General features: G+C 39.7%; 1 pseudogene; it reads left to right on the forward strand.

Moving 5' to 3' along the window:
• Positions 1-8,305: 8,305 nt before the first annotated feature.
• On the forward strand, positions 8,306-18,254 carry LOC140522866 (cyclin-H pseudogene; annotated as a pseudogene).
• Positions 18,255-18,891: the final 637 nt, after the last annotated feature.

Genomic DNA, 18,891 nt, shown 5'->3' on the forward strand with positions numbered 1-18,891 from the left:
GGAACCTATCCTCTTCTGGACATGGGTATCTCTTCTTCTGGAAATGATATTTTTTTTTTGCCAATGAAAATCCTACACAATTTAGGAGATGTGTTCATGATTTCTTGAGCCCAAAAATGTTCATCAACCAGTGGCCAACTTCCTGATATCCTTACTTCTTCTCACTTAGGTAGGCTTGCCCATAGATGGCAGACACATAGTCTATTACCTAGGTCTTATGCCAAGTCTTGCCAACTTGGTTAGGACCTGCCCAAACTTTGAGTTCTTCTAAGAATCAGATTTATGATATGATAATGCTTTATTGGGGGTCTTTTGTGAAACATCTCTTGTTAGGAAAGATGGAACACACAGTAGACAGATAAGAAACTAAGGCAAAAGAAATTTCTTTGTTTAAGGTGATTTCCATCTTAACAATAATAATAACAAACCCCCACGCTATCACTTAAAAACAAAAACAATAGAAAGCAAAGGTTTTTTAAGTGCATGGTGGTACCCAAAGGTGATACACTATCTTTGAGTCAGTGCCAAGTTCACATTAAATCATGAAAGGCATAATTAGCAGCCACGAAGAATGATAAAAAGGGATGCATATTTCAGAGACATTTGATTCAGCTAGAGAGGCTTAGCAAGTAGTAGTAATAATAAATAGCTTATATATAGCATTTATTCTTTGTCAGGCACCGGGCTAAACAAACCTCTGCTCCTTACAACAACCCTGAAAGGTAGACTATATTATTATCTGCATTTTACAGTTGAAGAAATTGAGGCATTCAGAGGGTAAATGACTTGTCCAAGTGTCTGAGGATGAATATGACCTCAGGTCTTCCTGACTCCAGGCCCAGGGCTCTGTCCTCTGTCCCACCTCCTAGTAATAAACATCTTGTGGTTCTCTGCCCAATATATTTGGAATCAGATAATCTAGGTTCAGAACCCATCCTTGCTAGTTGCTACCTGTGTGACTTTGAGTAAAGCACTGAATTTCTCTGATCCTCAGGTCTTCATCTTTAAAATGAAGGAATTGGATTAGACATCTAATGTCTTTTCCAGCTCTAAATCAACCCATCTCTAGTTTGCCCCACTGTACTTACAACAATCAAATGCTAATTCTGAACAAGGGGGTTGGAAACTTTCTTCCCAGAATTCAAGAAATACATGCTCTGAATTAGGACTTTTTGATTATCTTTATTGGCCTGGGGGGATTCAGGAACCAAGAGGAAGTTATTTATTAGAGCGTTTGCAGACCCATTCTGGGCAGACCATTAGAATTCCGATGCCCTCACAGTCTCTGCTCTGAAAAAAAAAGCTCATTTGATGTTCATGATGATTGTTAACCAGTTCTGAGGGAACAGGCTCTGGAAATTTTGAGAAAAAATACTTCCAGATAGTTATTGTACTGAGGGCTTCCCATTTTCCAAAGAGGTTAATAGTTAGCTGTGTTGTGATATGACAGTTCTCTGTAGTTTAGCCTTGATGGAGAATGGCTATATTTTTATAAAGGGATGTATGGACCTCTCCTCTCACTTGCCCCAGCCAACTTCTCCACCTCCCTCTGACCTATTCCAATGGGTAGCTAGAGAGCCCAACAGGAGCAGGTCCCAATGAACCATTCCCCTAAACCAGGGGTGGGGAATATGTGGTCTCAAGACTACATGTGGCCCTCTAGGTCCTCAAGTGCAGACCTCTGACTGAATCCAAACTTCACAGAACAAACCCCCACAATTAAAGGATTTGTTCTGTAAAACTTGAGTCAAAAGGCCGCACCCAAGGACCTAGAAGGTCACATGTGGCCTCAAGGCTGCAGGTTTCCCATCCCTGGTGTAGACTTTTTGTTTATTCTCCTTGTTGATCCTTGAATGTGTCTTCTTGGTTAGTCTGTCCTTGGCTCTCAGTGCAGGCACTACCAGCAGTGAATACTATAATAAGACCTATGGGAAGACGGGATATCCCAAATCCTCCTGATCTTTCAAAACTTACAGAGTCCTCCAACCCTGAAATATTCTCCTCCCTCTCCTCTGAGTGATTTCTCCTCTTCTGTCTTCCTATCTCTCAGACCCAAGTTCGCACAATATTTTATTGATAACTGACAGGAAGTGATCAGATTTCTTCAACCAATTCAGACCAGCTCCCCTCCCCTCAAAAACACCCCCAAAGCAAAACAAGGGAGAGGACAAAGGAAGAAAGAATTTACTAATTACTTAATATATGGCAGGAACTATGCTAAGCACTTTACAGATTCTGCTGTATTTACTCTCACAACAACCTTGAATGGGAGAGATTATTATTTATTATTATCATTTTACATTTGAAGAAACTGAGGAAGACAAAGCTAAGTGTCTTATCCAACCAGTGTCTGAGGCTAGATTTGAACTCAGGTCTTCCTTACTCTAGGCGCTGGTGCTCTGTCCCCAATACCACCTAGCTGCTTCTGAGTCGATAGCAGTACTAAAGAGTAGACTGCTAAGCCTACAACCAACAGGATCAGCACACAGGATATCTTCATAGCCCAGGTTTTCTATCACAAGCCATTGGGTCACAACAACTCAGTCAGCTCTTCCTGCAAAAGTTATGAGAGCTAGATTCTGCAACAAAATTGATGGGGACCCTGGAGCCAAAAACTAGAAGTTAGAGTCTGAGCATAGAACTGAGGTCTAAAACATCTGAACCGCATTGTCTGCAGAATAGCCAGACGAGGCTAATGTAACCTTATAGCCCAATAATTAGGGGACAGTTAAGTCTTGTAGTTTCTTGATAATACAGAGAAGGGGAAAATCTGAAGACAGAATTATTGCATCCCTGAAAAATCAATAAGGTCTTTCAATTTTTAACCTTTCAGGCTAAGAAGAGTTGCTGTGGCCAAAAACCAAATGAATGACCTGCTTAATTTAAGGATGAATTTCTCCAAACTTCTCCCGGCTGGAGCTAAAATCACAGAACCTTTCTGACTTGGTAGGGCCTACAAAAGCTTGCCCTCTGCTAAGAGCCCAGTATCATCTTCATGCCATGATAAGTCATTAGAGTAAAATTTTTAGTGCATCAAAAGAGGTAGAATAGTTAGAGGGGTAATCCTGGCATTATAAGACAGCCTAAGGTCACATTCGGGGCAGCGAGGTGGCACAGTGGCTAGAGTGCTGCACCTCCTCTTCAAGAGAAAGACTCCTCTTTCTGAGTTCAAATCTGGCCTCAGACACTTATGAGCTCTATGTAAGTAGCTTAATCCTGTCTGCCTCAGTTTCTTCATCTGTAAAATGAGCTCCAGTGTCTCTGCCAGGAAAACCGTTTAATCTGCATTTTGAAAAATATTTTCTCCATCACTTTCTTAAGTCTAGACAATTAGCAAAGCAATGAAACAAGTCCTGATTTGTAGCCCCTGCTAATTTCTGAGGTGTAAATGCTCAGGGTGAAAATTTAATAACTGTCTCTTGGAAGTTGGTTAGAGCTGGCCCCATCACTCGCTGCATCAGTGGGAAGAGTTTTCATGCTAAGGGTTCACCAGATCATAAAATGAGAGTTCTGGACATACATATGTTGTATATTATATGTTCACATATAACATACACATATAATATTGCATATATGTGCATATATGCGTGTATATATTATATACATATTCAAAACTTTTATATATGTATACATACATACATATGCATGTATGAGTTTTGCATGTGTGTTTAGCTACATAAAAGTGAATCAGTAAATTAGGAATTTGTCTACTCATCTATACATTTATACATGCACATGCACACGCATGTATCTGTGTCTATGTGTATAAATACAAGATGCATGGATGCATACACTTAGCCCCCTGAACGCCCCCCGGTTAGCTATCCCGGGATGTGGATACCCTGTGAATGAGAATCCTCTTCAAGCCTTAAATCACACGTCCCCAGTGATGTATTTTACTTTCTTACCAGCCTCGTTATAGAACATAGTTCATAATAAAGACATTTTAATTAAATCACCATGTAATTAAAGGAACAATAGAGCAGTTTCCCCATAAATTTTGAGCTCGCTCTCCTATAAGTATGTACCTTCAGATGGAATCCTAATAAAGCTACCCCCAGCCCCAATATTCTAACTTCCTTATGGACCTTACTGAACAGCAGGCATGTCCTGATTGGACCACCCAATCCATCCTTAACCACACCACAGGCCCTCGGGCTCAATCACAGACCTCCGTGAACAGCAGGCCCACCCCCCTACCTAGCCACTGCCCCTCCCCGCCAACTCAATGTCCTAACTTCCTCCTGTAGGCCTCACTGCCTCACTAGAACAACAGGTGTGTCCGTGAACTCATACTTCTCACTAGAACAGCGGGCATGTCCACGTGATGGAATGACACCCTCTGCCCCCAGATTCAAGTCTTACATTTAAACAGTTGTGTCCATGCCTTCGCACAATCACACCATCCATTTAGCCTAAGACAGGACCACAGTACCTAATTGTACGTCTTGACTAGACAGGACCCCAAAAGCTAACCAATCAGAAAGCAGCATCACCAGGACATTCCACCATCAAGCCATAGAAAGGGCTTCCCCTGAGATAGTGCCTACACAGTAATAGTAATGATCTGACCTGGAGTAAACTTAGGACACTGAGAGGTTTGTTATAATATCATTATCATACGTAAATGCCCCTCCCCCCAGTTTGTTTTTTCTGTATGTGCTGTAACTCATTGCGCAGTTCCACTGAGGCTGGGACCCCTACCCCATTGCCTAATCCCAGTTCTAACCCATTTCCCAAAGACAATTGTTGTATTCTCAGTGTAAGCATTTATGCCTCAGAAATCAGCAAATACAGATCAGGTCTTGATTCATTATTTTGCTGAAGTGATGGAGAAAATAATTTAAAATGCAGATTAATCTTTAAAAGTGTGTCAATAGTACACTATTTTTCCAGAGATTCAGTTGTTAAACATAAATATTTTGGGTAAATATACAAATATGTTTATATATTATGTGTATTTATATATGTTTGGCATGTTTGTATATCTGTAGTATTAAAGAAATGGAAACAAAGAGAACATGAAGCCAATGTAACATTACTGTGCTGTAAGAAGTGATTAATAGAGTGAATGCACATAGAGAACAGCAAAGAAACCCAGTTCTCGAAATCCCTAGCAAAGTAGAAATCAGAGAAGTTAAATATAAAATATATACTGGACACCATGAAGTGAAGGAGCTCTTCCTTTGGGAGTGAGATAACTAAGCTCAACCAAGAGAGAATATCTTAGATCTCACCCAAGGGGAGTGCTCCCTAAGGTCTCTAGAGGTTAGAGACTGCTAACTTTTTCCATGTCTTCCCAGAATCTCTTCCTTCAGCAATCTGAAGTATGACTGGCCAATTCCATTTTTCCTCTTGAAGACGGAAGCCAGAAGCCCAAAGCCACTTGGAGTTTGAGTCCTCAAGAAGACTAGTGGTCCAAGAGTCCCAAAGTAGGACTAGCCCTGGAGCTCTCTCATCTCTGACCTCCTGCTTCTCACCAACTCCACCTCCACAGTGCAGTCTCTTCATCTCCACTAATAAAGGGGTTTCACAGAGAAGCACAGGAAGATTCTATGACCTGATGCCAAGTAAAATTAGTAGAACCAGGAAAATATACACAAATGGCTACCATAGCGTAAATGGACAGAGCAACCATGAAACAAACAAAACCGAATGCTGTGAAATAATCAAAAAACAATCTTGGTACTCACGAGGAAATATGAGATTGTTGTCGAGGTGGACAACTATGAATGTGGAGCACTGCATAGAATGTCATATTTTTTCATTGTGTTGGTTAGTTTTGTTGAATTTTTTTCTTTCTCTTTTATTCTTTGTTATAAGACGACTCTCTAAGAGAAGGAGGGGAAGAAATACATTGGGCATGTGGGTGAGGTAGAAACAAAAGAAATCCATAAACAGTGAATTTTAAAAAATAATCACAGAAAAGAAGCTTCTTTCCATTTTCTTTGTTAGCCTTTTTTACAATCTTAAAGTGAGGTGTTATCTCTAGAACCACCTGCAATTCAATTTTCCTTCTCCTGGAAGTGCTATGCTTTGTCAAACTATAATAACAGAAAAGAAGCTAGCTTGGCATTTTGAGGCAATCACTACAAGGCTTTTTTTTCAAATAATCTTTTTAGCCTGGGTCCTTTCAAGCCAATTGGAATGAAGTTCTATTTTTCCCCAGGATACACCAGGAAGCGTCAAAGCCTACTGAGATCAGATCTGCCTTTTGACCTCTTAGAATTCCTCTATTAACATCTATTTTTCTAAATTCCTCTGATTCTTATTGACTTTAACCAAACTACTTTGCTCTCTTTTGGATCTCTGAGTTCAACTGTCACCTAACTTATGACCAGAGACCCATTTTAGCATTCTGACCTGGGATAGAGTAAGTGTTTAATAAAAGCTTATGCGTTAATATTGGGATTTCTCATGCCCCTCCTAAGGTAAACCCAGGGATCCATTTCCTCAAACATAAAAGTGATTAAGAGAGATTGTGGTCAGCAAACTTTTAATCTCACTTCACCAACTCCTATAATCTATGTAAAACAGCAATGACTTTATTCTAAAAGGCCATGCAGGCAAACAGCAGCTGGACTGGCTATTGAATTGTGAGACAGGCTTTTTCCACATTCACATACAATATGTCAATTAAATAATCCACAAAATAGGAATGTACCTTCAGCTCTGCAAGATAAATGAGAAAAATTCTGAAATGCAAAGCAATTTAATTTAGTGGTATGGTAAAGAAATAGCAATAGATGTTTAACTAGAGACATTTTCACCTGGGGCAAATATTTGGAGGGTGGAGGGTGGTGGTGGGTGGGGAGGACACAAGCAAGGGTCAGAGCAGGGGTTTATTCACACTGGGAGAGAGCTTCCTAGTCTAGCTCTTGTCCTCAAGAGGTTGAGTGATGGAACCCTGGGGAGGATGGTCCTTTCCTTCGGACTTGCCCTCTCTTGAATTCCTTTAGAACAGTGTTCTTACCCGTTTTTGTGTCATGGACTTCTTTGATAGTCTAAAAAAGTTTATGTCTCCCACTGTCAGAATGATATATTTCAATACCTGTTTTTTTTTTAAATAGGGTTACAAAGGAAGCCACACATATTGAAATATAGTTATCAAAATAATTTTTTCCTGACCTTGTCATGCAATCATATGTAAGATTGACTTTTAAAAAATTTACTGTGTTTTTAACTGATGGACTAAAACAAGCATTTTCATAACATAGTACAATAAAAAACCCATGGACTCCAGGCTGAAAGAACTCTTTCCTAGAGCATGAAAATAGTGTCTGCCTCTCCCCAGATGCTACTTCAGCTGTAATTGGTGGTGAGGGGAGGAGAGGAAAAGGGAAAGGAGAGATGGTTTGGGGAGGGGAGGGGAAGGGAGGGAATGGAAGGGTGATTCATTTGCCTTACAATGCATCAGGTTAGTGGAGGACCATGAGGCACACATGGGAAGAGGAGTTACTACAGGAAAAAATGGAGCCCTCCCCTTCACCCACAACCAAACGTTGGCAACCATAAGACAAAATCTCATTTGTTTCTAGCCTAGTTATGACCCTGAGCCTGAATCTTATCCTTTAACATAGAAAATAAGGGGAGAGGAATCAGTAAGGTCAAAGAGGACCAAGAGAAGTAAAAAGTGCACAAATACTTTATTAGAAAAGGTGATTTTTTTTTCTTCTAAAGTTAGTTAGTTTCCTGGAAAACTGATTAAAAAATAAACATAGAGGAAAAGGTTCAGATGTGGGCATTCTTCTCCAGGATGTACGCTGGACTCCTTTACCATTCTCCAGTTCTCCATCTGAATCCACACATTCCCAGCACCCTCTGCCCTTGAGGCCTCTCTCCCTGATGGGATGGTCTGAAGAAGGCACCCTGGCCAGTCCCGACTCATTCCCCTGCAGGTTGCACGCTAGACTTTCTCCATTGTCCTCATGCACAAGGTAAGTTTGGTCCTCTCAGCTTTCAGTTTCCTTTGATGTATTTTATTCTCCCCACTGGGCAGTTAGGTGGTGCAGTGGATAAAGAACCAGTGCGGGAGTCAGGAGGAACTGAGTTCAAATCTCACCTCAGACACTTGACACTCACTAGCTGTGTGACCTTGGGCAAGTCACTTAACCCAACTATCTCATCCTGAGTCCTCTCCAGTCATCCTGATGAATATCTGGTCACTGGATTCAGATGGCTCTGGAGGAGAAGTGAGGCTGGTGACCTGCACAGCCCTCCCTCACTCAAAACAAAGTCAAGTGCAAGTCATGTCATTATCCCCATTAGAATGCAAACTTTTTGTGCAGGGGCAGGCCAGAAGTACATGGGGGACTTCTGCCTGACCCTCCTGACCTCCTCACCCACTTCTGCTACCCAGGATATAACACAATCACAGGCAGAAGCAGCACTGGATATTCTCAAACTGGGGAACAAATGCCAAACTCAGGTTCCAGTACAAAGTAGTGGGACCTGGAAGGTTCTGGTAAATGACCCAGTCTTTCTTGACCTTCATAAAGAACCAATAATCTGCAAATATGAGAAAAGACTATTAGACTTCTGTTCCACATTTAAGCCTAAAATGCCAAAGTCTCATGCATGTACTTCAAACATTTTTACCTCCTAACTCGGTGGTGGACCCTCAGATAACAATATCTACTTGTGCATTTTTGGCATGCAAAGTAGATGAATTTCATGTATCCAGTGAACAGTTTGTTGGAAATCTTTGGGAGAGTCCTTTAGGACAGGAAAAGGCACTTGAACAAATTTTGGAATATGAACTTACTCAGCTGCTTAATTTCCACCTTATTGTCCACAATCCCTACCATTCATTTGAGAGTTTTCTCATTGATTTGAAGACTCATTATCCAGTACTAGAGAACCCACTTGTTTTAAGGAAAACAGCTGAAGACTTTTTAAATAGAATTGCTTTGACAGATGCTTACCTTTTATGTATACTTTCACAGATTGATTGACCATTTTATCCAGCACCTCCAGGGCTGGAATTAATGTGGAAAGTTATTACCAGAAAGTCATGCTAAAAGAGAATCCCACCTATTTGTCACAGTTATTAGATACAATGAAATGCACAAAAACCTTAGTAAAGAAGTATAAACCATCAAGGCCTGAGGAAGGTGCTACCCTAAAACAGAAACTAGAGACAGAAGTGTCACAGTGCTGAACCAGCGTTTAACATAAATGTCAAGAGGAAAGGTTATGAAGAGGATGAGTAGGTCTCAAAGAACTCTAATCTGGAGGAGGAAGAATGGACTGATGATGATCCTGTAGATTCCCTGTAATGTAATGGGTATTACCAATGTTGGAACATTTAAAGTTAACTCCTGAGTTCTGAGTTGTAGAGTTTACTGCCTCCACTGAGAGACAGGGTTTCTTTATTTTGGTTCAAAAATGTCCAGTGAAAATATTTTTATTTTTATTATTTTTTTATTAACTTTTAATTTTTAATTAATTTTTTATTAACTTTTTTATTAACTTTTAATTTTTAATTAATTTTTATTAACTAAGTCCATTCTAGCTCTAAAATGTGGATTCTATATGTCTCATGTGTTTCATATGAATATATGGCATCCACTTTGTCTCCCCCTGTAAAATATAAGCTCCTTGAAGTCAGGAACTTGTCTTTGTATCCCCAGTGACTACTACAGTGTCTGGCACGTTTCAGTCATGTTCAACTCTTCATGACACTATTTTTGAGTTTTTTTTGGCAAAGATACTGGAATGTTTGCCATTTACTTCTCATTTGACAGATGAAGAAACTGAGGTAAACATTGGTAAATGATTTGCCCAGGGTCACACAGCTAGTAAATATCTGAGACTGGATTTGAATTCATGAAGATGAGTATTCCTGATTTCAGGCCCAGTGCTCTATCCACTGTGCCACCTGGCTGTTCTCCTGATACTTAATAAATGCCTTTTGATTGAATGAGTGATTTGTTTGTAGAACCACTGCCTAGAAGTTACTGGGCTTCTTGGCATTTTTCTTGAGAAATACCAAATCCCATTCATAATTCTCAAATATGACAACTTTTGCTTTACTATAATAAAACGATGTAGATTAGTCATTTGTTAATGCCTGCTGGATGCATAGCCCAGTAGTAAATACAGTCAATATTGCCAGCTGGAATTATCACTTATAACCATTGTTACTGTAATAGAAATTGACAGTTCATCACCTAACCAAGAATATGATACATTAGAATGAATCTGTCTCTTTCTGAAAGGTCCTGTTCAGCACTGCAGCCCTATTGATCGAGTCAATTGATGGTTATTTCTTGAATGATCGTGGAGAGCTGAGTTTATGAAGGAAAAAAATAAACAAGGTCATTTAAATAAATAAGGTTGAAGGAAGTTCATGACCGGTTGATTCAAAGAGGACATTCAGTTCATTTAATAATGAAGTCCCCTGAGCTCTGCTGTGCTGAACTGGGCTAGAAAAAAAAACCAAACTATTTTTGTGCAAGTTGTAGATGTATCAGCCTCTACCACAGCATTCAACTAAGGTATTAAACTTGCTGCTCCAGTAGTTCCACAAAGAATAATGTTCTCAAAAAGACACAAGACTATATTCTTTATGGAAGGGTTTCCCATCAAATAACTAACTAGTCCTGAGGGTCACTTTGGTCTTTCCTTTCAACATGAGACCTTAGGTAAAGTAATCTGAGTCTTACGGATTTTTGATGGTTAATTCCTTACTTTTTAATCAGATATCATGCAGGAGTCTTATCTAGCACTGTATCTAGCATATCAGTTCAGTTCTGTCCATTTTGGTTGTGGCCAGCTCTCCATGACCCCATTTAGGGTTTTCTTGGCAAACATACTGGGGTGGTTTCTTCTCCAGTTCATTTGCAGATGAGGAAACTGAGGCAAACAGAGCTAAGTAATTTGCCCAGTGTCACACAGCTAGTAAGGATATGAGTCTTCCTGACTCCAGACCTATCCCTCTATCTACTGCACCACCTAGATGTCTGGTCTAGTATATAGTAAGGACTTAATACATATTGACTCATTAGCAACTTCGTGGTCTAGGACAAACCACAAAATGCCCTCAGAGAAAATATAACCCCAAATTAACCTTTTTGTCAGAAATTAAATTGTTGGAGAAGACATTCTTGGAGGAATGGCCTCATGTAGGGAAGAAACTCTAGGATACTACCTTATGGTGGACACTGGCCAATACTAGAGCTCCTAGGGTACCACAAGGGCACTGCTAGGGAGATTGTCATCAAAAGAAAGGAGAGAAAAATGAGGCTGGACTGGGGAGAAGTTTACCTGGGATGCAGAAGCCCAAAATATTCAATATGGTAGCTTTTTATTTTACCTAATAATTCTCATTCATTAAGTACCAAGCTCAATTGTTTCTACTGTTCTGAAATAGTAAAAATAATGTCAATGCTCTCCAAGTGTTGGTCCCCTAGGACAAAGTTCCAGTCACATCACCCTAGTTGGACCTCTGCATTACATCTCTCCACTGTTCCATTTTGTGCCATTTTCATTTTTCTCCTCTCTTTCCCTTCTTTCTCCCTTTGCCTCTTCTTTGTGTATTACAGATCCACAAGGAATTAACAGTTTCTCTCTCTCTCTCTCTCTCTCTCTCTCTCTCTCTCTCTCTCTCTCTCAGATAATAGGTTAGTGTTGGCTCCCCAAGCTTAGGTAAAAATTCAGCTAGTAACTATATGCTCTTTTCATCTAAGGAGGCTCTTTTTCTGGTACCAAAGAGCTGTCAAAAGGAGAGTGTGCTATTTGGGGAAGAAAGGAAACTGAGCCAAGAAAAATCTAGTCTCATATTTTCTAAACTGAAAAACGAGCCTCAAGTCATTCCGTAATGGGAAAGGTTTGTAGCCCTGTCATTAGGGCCATTTAAAACTTGACTGCACAAGAGCCCTAGAAGGCATGCTGTGGGGGAAACATTTTATGAGAATGTTAATGTTTTTGTTATTACATAATAAAGTTCCATGACACGGTGGAGGCAAGTGAAACTGATGCCCTTCTAAGTCTGATCTGTCTCATAATTACCATCAGTAACAATGGGAAGCTTTAATCATAGTGTTTCTACCAATGGGGGTGGTGGTGGTGGTGAGAGAACAAAGTTTGGAAGCCCAAAGACTGACATCTCAATCATGTTCCCCTGGTGCTCCCCCTGCCCCACCATTAGTGCTTGACTTCAGAACACTCTGGTGTCTGTTACCAATTTTGTTTCACCTGCAATTCATTGATACTGAGATTTATTTGTATTTGGTCATCCCACGCAAGAATATGGTTCAGGAACAGTGATCCAAGATGTCCATTCCAAAGGTAAATCTGATTTAAGCTGTTTTATATTGTGTCATTTCCCCTGGCTACTGGTACTGCCATGATGTACTTAGAGGACCCTGGTTTGGGTTTTTTGGAGTACTCTCCATACTTTGATGTTTTGACAGCTCTGTGATCTCAAAGATGACAAGGTACTTTCTCCAGTGATACAGATTGCAATCTGATGAATCAGTCCATTTATCAACAAGCATTTATGAAGCATTACTTTGTGCCAAAATACTAGGGATACAAAGACAGAAATGAAAGCCTCTGGCCTTAAGGATCTCACTCTTGTCCATACTTTCCTGTAAATCCACTCAACATGTTAGAGGAAATGCCTTGCATTATTTTGGCATTGTATAGATAACAATGGAGCACTTGGGCTATTCCTTGATTTTCAATCAATCAATTAGCAAATGTTTAATTTTAAAATCTTCAGTGTCAACCATTGTGGTAAGCTCTGGTGAGGAAGGAAGGAAGGAAGGAAAGAGGGAAGGAAGGAAGGGAGGAAGGAAGGAAGGAAGGAAGGAAGGAAGGAAGGAAGGAAGGAAGGAAGGAAGGAAGGAAGGAAGGAAGGAAGGAAGGAAGGAAGGGGAGAGGGAGAAAGAAGGGAGACAATGCCCACTCAAGCAGCTTGGTTTACTCACAGTCTGTGTTCATCCTTCGTTTTCGAAGAAGACCATGACATCAGACAAATGATGACATGACTTGCACTTGACTTTGTTCTGAGTGAGGGAGAGCTGTGCAGGTCACCAGCCTCACTTTCTCCTTCTCGGCCATCTGGATCCAGTGACCAGATTGATATTCATCCTCCTATTCAGTAAACCTTAGTGACTCCCTATTACCTCTAGGATCAAACATAAAATCTTCTGTTTGACATTTAAAACCCAATACAACACAGCCCCCATCTTACCTTTCCAGTTTTATTACATATTACACCCCTCCCCCAACCATCCCCATATACTATAGAGTTCAGCCAAACTGACTTTCTATTTCTCCTGCTCAATACTCCATTTCCAACCTCTGTACCTTTGCACTAATTGTCTCACTCTCTGAAATGTGAGCCCACCTCACCTCTTCATCTCTGGTTTGTTTTATGGTGTTATTTGTCCTTTGTTCTTGAAGAGGATCAATGACATCATGAGAGTCATGTCTTGACTAGGATGTCAATTGGATTTGAATGAGGCAGAGCTGTGCAAAGTCATCAAGGTCACTCTCTTCTTAAAGTCATTGGAGTCCAGTGGCAAGACAAAGGTCGAGATGACTGTCAATGGTCTAGGATGCAGTAGGGGACCTTGGCCTTTCTAAATTCTGATTTGTTTTAAGCCTCCACTCAAGCACCATCTTCTGCACAGAGCCTTTCCTGATTCCTTCACTTACTAGCAGCTTCCCCTCAAAGGTTATCTTGCGTCTGGTTTGTATTTATTTTATAGATGATGGATAGCTACATAAATAGAGAGAGAGAGAATGAGAGAGACAGACAGACAGACACAGAAATTCATGTTGTATTCTCTTTAGAATATAAATTCCTTGAGGGCTTTCCTTCCTTCCTCCCTCCCTCCCTCCCTCCCTTCCCTTCCCTTCCCTCCCTCCCTCCCTCCTTCCTTCCTTCCTTCCTTCCTTCCTTCCTTCCTTCCTTCCTTCCTTCCTTCCTTCCTTCCTTCCTTCTCTTCTTCCTTCTTTCCTGACCCAGATGGCTCAGAAGGAGAAAGTGAGGCTGGTGACCTTGCATAGCCCTCCCTCACTCAAATAAAATTAAGTGGAAGTCATGTCATCATTTCTCCAATGTCATTTCTTCTTTGAAAACAAAGGATGAATACAGACATAATAGGAAAGTGGCATGGTCTTTAGGTCTTTAGGAAGATTACTTTGATGGCAGTGTGGATAGATATCTAATTGGAGCAGGGAGAAACTTGAGGCAGGAAGATCAAAAAAGAAGCCATTACAAAAATCTAACCTAGAGATTATGAGAGTGCAAACTGGGCAAAAAGTAATTTTTTTACTCTCACACCAAATTGGGTGTGAGTCAACAGAAGATCTATGTAAAAGATGTTGTAGAGGCAGAAACAACATGACTTAGCAATCTGTTGGATAAGTGGGATAAATTCAAGGGAGGAATCAATGAGAACACCAAAGTTCACCAAACAACCTCAGTGAGTGGAAGAATTCTGATTCTTTAACAGATAAATGAATATTTGAGAGAGGAGTGGATTTGGGGCAAAGGAAAATGATTTCTGTTTGGAGTATATTGAGTTTGAGATGCTCAGAGAACATCGAGTTTGAAATGACCATTAGGCAGTTGCTAATGCTATAGTATAGTCCATCGTTGCAATAGAACTGTTGTTATTCGGTCATTTTGAGTCGTGTCCGACTCTTCATGACCCCAATTGAGGTTTTCCTGTCAATGATACTGGAGTGGTTTACCATTTCCTTCTCTAGTTCATTTTACAGATGAGGGAACTGAGGCAAGCAGGGCTAAGTGACTTGCATGGGGTCACACTGGTAGTAAGTGAGACCAGATTTGAACTCAGGAAGATCAGTGTTTCTGACTTCAGGTCCAGTGCTCTATTTACTGTGTCTCCTAGTTGCCATGACTGTTGCCATAGAAGAGTTTTTAAATTTTTAATTTTTTTACTGGACCTATGATTTCATTGGTATAGGAAGTTGTCTACAATTAACTTCCTCTGTCAGTGCATACTGGAACCTCATCTGCAACTTTAGTTTTGGTGACATTGAGATGTTTAAAGACTTTCCCAGGGTCCCATAGCCTGTATGTGGCCATCTGTGGAAGCAGCAATTCAGTGGTTGGAGAGCTGGATCCAAAGTCAGGAAAACCTGAGTTCAAATCTAGCCTCAAACACTTACTGGCTGAGTGACTCTTTGAGAAATCACTTAAACTCTATCTACCTCAGTTTCCTCATTTGCTACATGGGGATAATAATAGTACCTGCCTCTCAGGGTTGTTGTGACAATAAAATGATGTAAATGCTTTGCAAAAATTAAAGCACTTTACAATGCTAGCCATTATTATTATCCAGTGTCAGAGATGGGATTTGAGTCCAATTCTTTACCAGAAGAATATAGATGATAACGAGATGAGACTTTGTTTCAGGGAGAAACTTAGGGAGTAAAAAGAACTGGGCAATTTCCCAAAGGTAATCTCAGTCTGCTTTTATTTTAAAATTTATTTTGTTTTTAATTTGTGGAATAAAACAAGCATTTCATAACATAGTATAATAACAGATGATTGCACATGAAATTGCATTCTACCATGCATAATTTGCTACTCCTTTCAAATACACAACAAAATTATCATGCAAATTTCTTTTTTTCTTTTTTCTTCCCTCCCCCCATTCTAAAGATGGCTACCATTAGACACGAATAGGTTCACACATGTAAAATCATTCCATAAATACTTGTGTTTATTAGTTCTTTCTCTGGATGCAGATAGCATCTCTCTTTATATGTCTTTTATAGTTAATTTGTTAACTACATATATGTAATGTATATATGGCTGTATATGTATATAATATATTATAATATAATATGTATATAATAGCTAATTATAAATAGACAAAATAACTTAACCTGCTTTTATCTGGTCTTAGTGCATGATCCATTTGCAGCATCTTTCTGAGATATATTTCTTATTGGGTGTAATAGAATTGTTGTGGTCTTTCTGAAAATGTATAGATTGGCTAGGAGAGGTCCATGCTTTCCAAAAGAGGATGGCAGCCCATACAACAAAACTTAAGAAAGTGGAAGAAAACAAGGGAAGCCAGGAAACAGATTTCTTGGCTACAACAAAGACTACCTCTGAGAATAATGGGAAATGAGATCAGGTGGAGATAGGGAAGACAAGCAGAGCATGGTTTTCTTAATTGAAACTGTGAGAAAGATTTCAGTGGGGAGGGATTTGGTTGTACCTGGTTCACATTACTGCTTTTAGGAATCCTATAAAAGAAGCAGCATCTTTTGTCTGTTTCTATGCTTTGGATTTGAGGCAACTCAGAGGTAAGAGCGTTGCCTGCTGAGGTTTCCTATCATCCTGTCTACCTCCTACATGTGTTCTTACAAGGCTGGACTAGAGGCAATGCTTTTCACCCCATCTAGCCCATCCAGGGTGTCAGTTTGCCCCGTGGGCTATGTCCTACATGGGCATTTTGAATGCCCATGAATAGAACCAGAGTGGGATGGGTTAGGTCAGAACTTGTAAATCCAGGTAAACCCATAAACCAGGGCCCAGACATGGGAGTAAGGCCAGCCATGGATGATGAGTGCAACCACATGTATCTGAAGTTAGGTTTGAATCCAGGAAAGTAACAGGCTGCAAAGTATCACAATTAAAAAATTCTGAGAGATATAGTTTCTGGGCACTTTAATTATTCTATTAATAATTCTGGCATCTTAATAAAAGGATGGTCAAGTGGGCTCACAGTTTATATGCCCCTTGAACACTAGGTATTTCTGAGGGATGTCAGCCAATTCTGATTGGTCAACAAGAGAATGAATGCTATATTGGGGGGGGTGACTATTAAAATGAGGGTCTTTGCAGTACATGACTTGGATCACCCAAATCTTGACTTATCAATATCCCTATCATCTATCTGACAAAAGGGAGAATCCACATTTTTCTAGACCTGTCTAAGCAAACCCAATGAGCAGGACTGTACCCATTAGCCTGAACTTAGAATTTCTTTTACCGTCTTATTTTAGATGTTGGCTTTTGTAAATCTCTGCCTATGATTTCCCACAATGGTTGGTTTCTGGATAAGAAAGTAGAAAAGGGGAAAAACCTTGATCCTGATTTGATAATTAGTTATTAAATATAAGAAAAAATAATTTATCACAAAGGGAAAGGATGGATGTGAAATAAATACCAGGAAAATCCCTGGACTTAGAAATGGAAGACCTGATTACAACTTCTTCCTCTTCTACTTGTTAACTCTGTGACCATAAGTGAATTAGTTCCTCAGTGTGGACCTCATGTTATTTATCTGTAAAAATGAAGTTTGGACCAAAAGGACCTAAAAGGTTCCTACTTGCTTAGTTCTTTTGTGATGCTATTAGCCAAGGGTCCAAACTCGGTCCAAGATCTAGTATGTCCATCCCAACAGAAGTAATCAATGAAAGTCCAGGCAATTCAGGTATCAGGAACCTAATGATGGAAAGGCTGAGGCTCAAGAGCTGGAAGAAAATTTAGTCCCCAAGGATATTAGAGCTCGTTGTTGTGTTTGTCCTTCATTCTCAAAGAGCATTGTGAAGTCAAGATGGTGACATGACTTGCAGTTGACTTTGATTTGAGTGAGGGAAGGCTGTACAAGGTCACCAATCTCACATTCTTCTCCTGAACCATCTGGGTCCAGTGGCCTGATATTCATCTGGAGATGGCTCAGGATGCAATGGGAGACCCTGGCCCTTTCAGGCTAAGGTCTTATCACATTCTCCCTTTGAGTGAGATACAGCCATTCAGTGAATAGACTTCTTTAAGTTGTTGCTCAAAGGATGGCCCCTTTAATCCAAAAAAAAAAAAAATCAAACTGAGAGAAGACCCTCAGGGTTCCTGGGTAAAAGAGAAACAATTACTATTTAGTATTTAATTACTAAAGTACTAAATTAGAGCATCAGTAAAGGACTTGATCAGGTAATAAAGCAGGAATTATAATAATAGCTCATCATTTTTTTCTTTAAAAATGAACATTTGTTGATTTCAATCTTCATTTTAAAAAATGAGTTTTGAATTTTGTCCCTCACATCCCAAATCTCCTCCACCAATTGATAAGACAAGAAATGTGATATCAAGCAAAATGCATGTGAAGTCATGCAAATCATATTTCCATGTAAGCCATGTTTCAAGAAAGAAAAACAAGAAAAATAAAGAAGTGAAAAAAAAGCATCACTCTGCATTCTGGCTCCATCATAAGTCCTATGAAAGTGTCTTGGATCATTGTATTGAACAGAGTTGATCTTATTACAATAATTCTGTTAATGTTAATGTCCTCTTGGTTCTGATCATTTCGCTTTACATCAATTTATAGAAATCTTCCAGGTTTTTCTGAAAGCACTCTGCTTGTCATTTCTTATAGTACAATAGTATTTCATCCCAATCATATGCTGCAACTTGTTCAGCCATTGCCCGATTGATGATCATCTCCGCAATTTCTATTTCTTTGCCAACACAAAAAGAAGTGATATAAATATTTTTGTACCTATAGATACTTTTCAATTTTCTTTGTTTTCTTTGGGATTTAGACCCGGTAATTGTATTCCTTGGTCAAAGAGGATACACAGTTTTATAGACCTTTGGTCATAGCTCCAAATTGCTTTCCGGAATGCCTGGACAAGTTCACAATTCCACCAATTGTACATCACAGTCTCAATATTTCCAGATCTCCTCCAACATAGCTCACCATTTTCAAGGAGCTTTCCTCATAACTCTGGAGCACTGAGTTCCCTTCTCATATTTGGGGGGCCTGGAAAACCTATTCCCAATACTTGGTCAACAATCAATTTATTAAGTACTAAAAATGGTCTTGGGCATTGGGGATACAAATAATAAGAAGGAAATAATTCCTACTCTCTAGGACCTTAAGGTATTTTGTG

The sequence above is a fragment of the Notamacropus eugenii genome, chromosome 2 (assembly GCF_028372415.1).
Source record: "Notamacropus eugenii isolate mMacEug1 chromosome 2, mMacEug1.pri_v2, whole genome shotgun sequence".
In the NCBI taxonomy this organism is placed as follows: Eukaryota; Metazoa; Chordata; class Mammalia; order Diprotodontia; family Macropodidae; genus Notamacropus; species Notamacropus eugenii.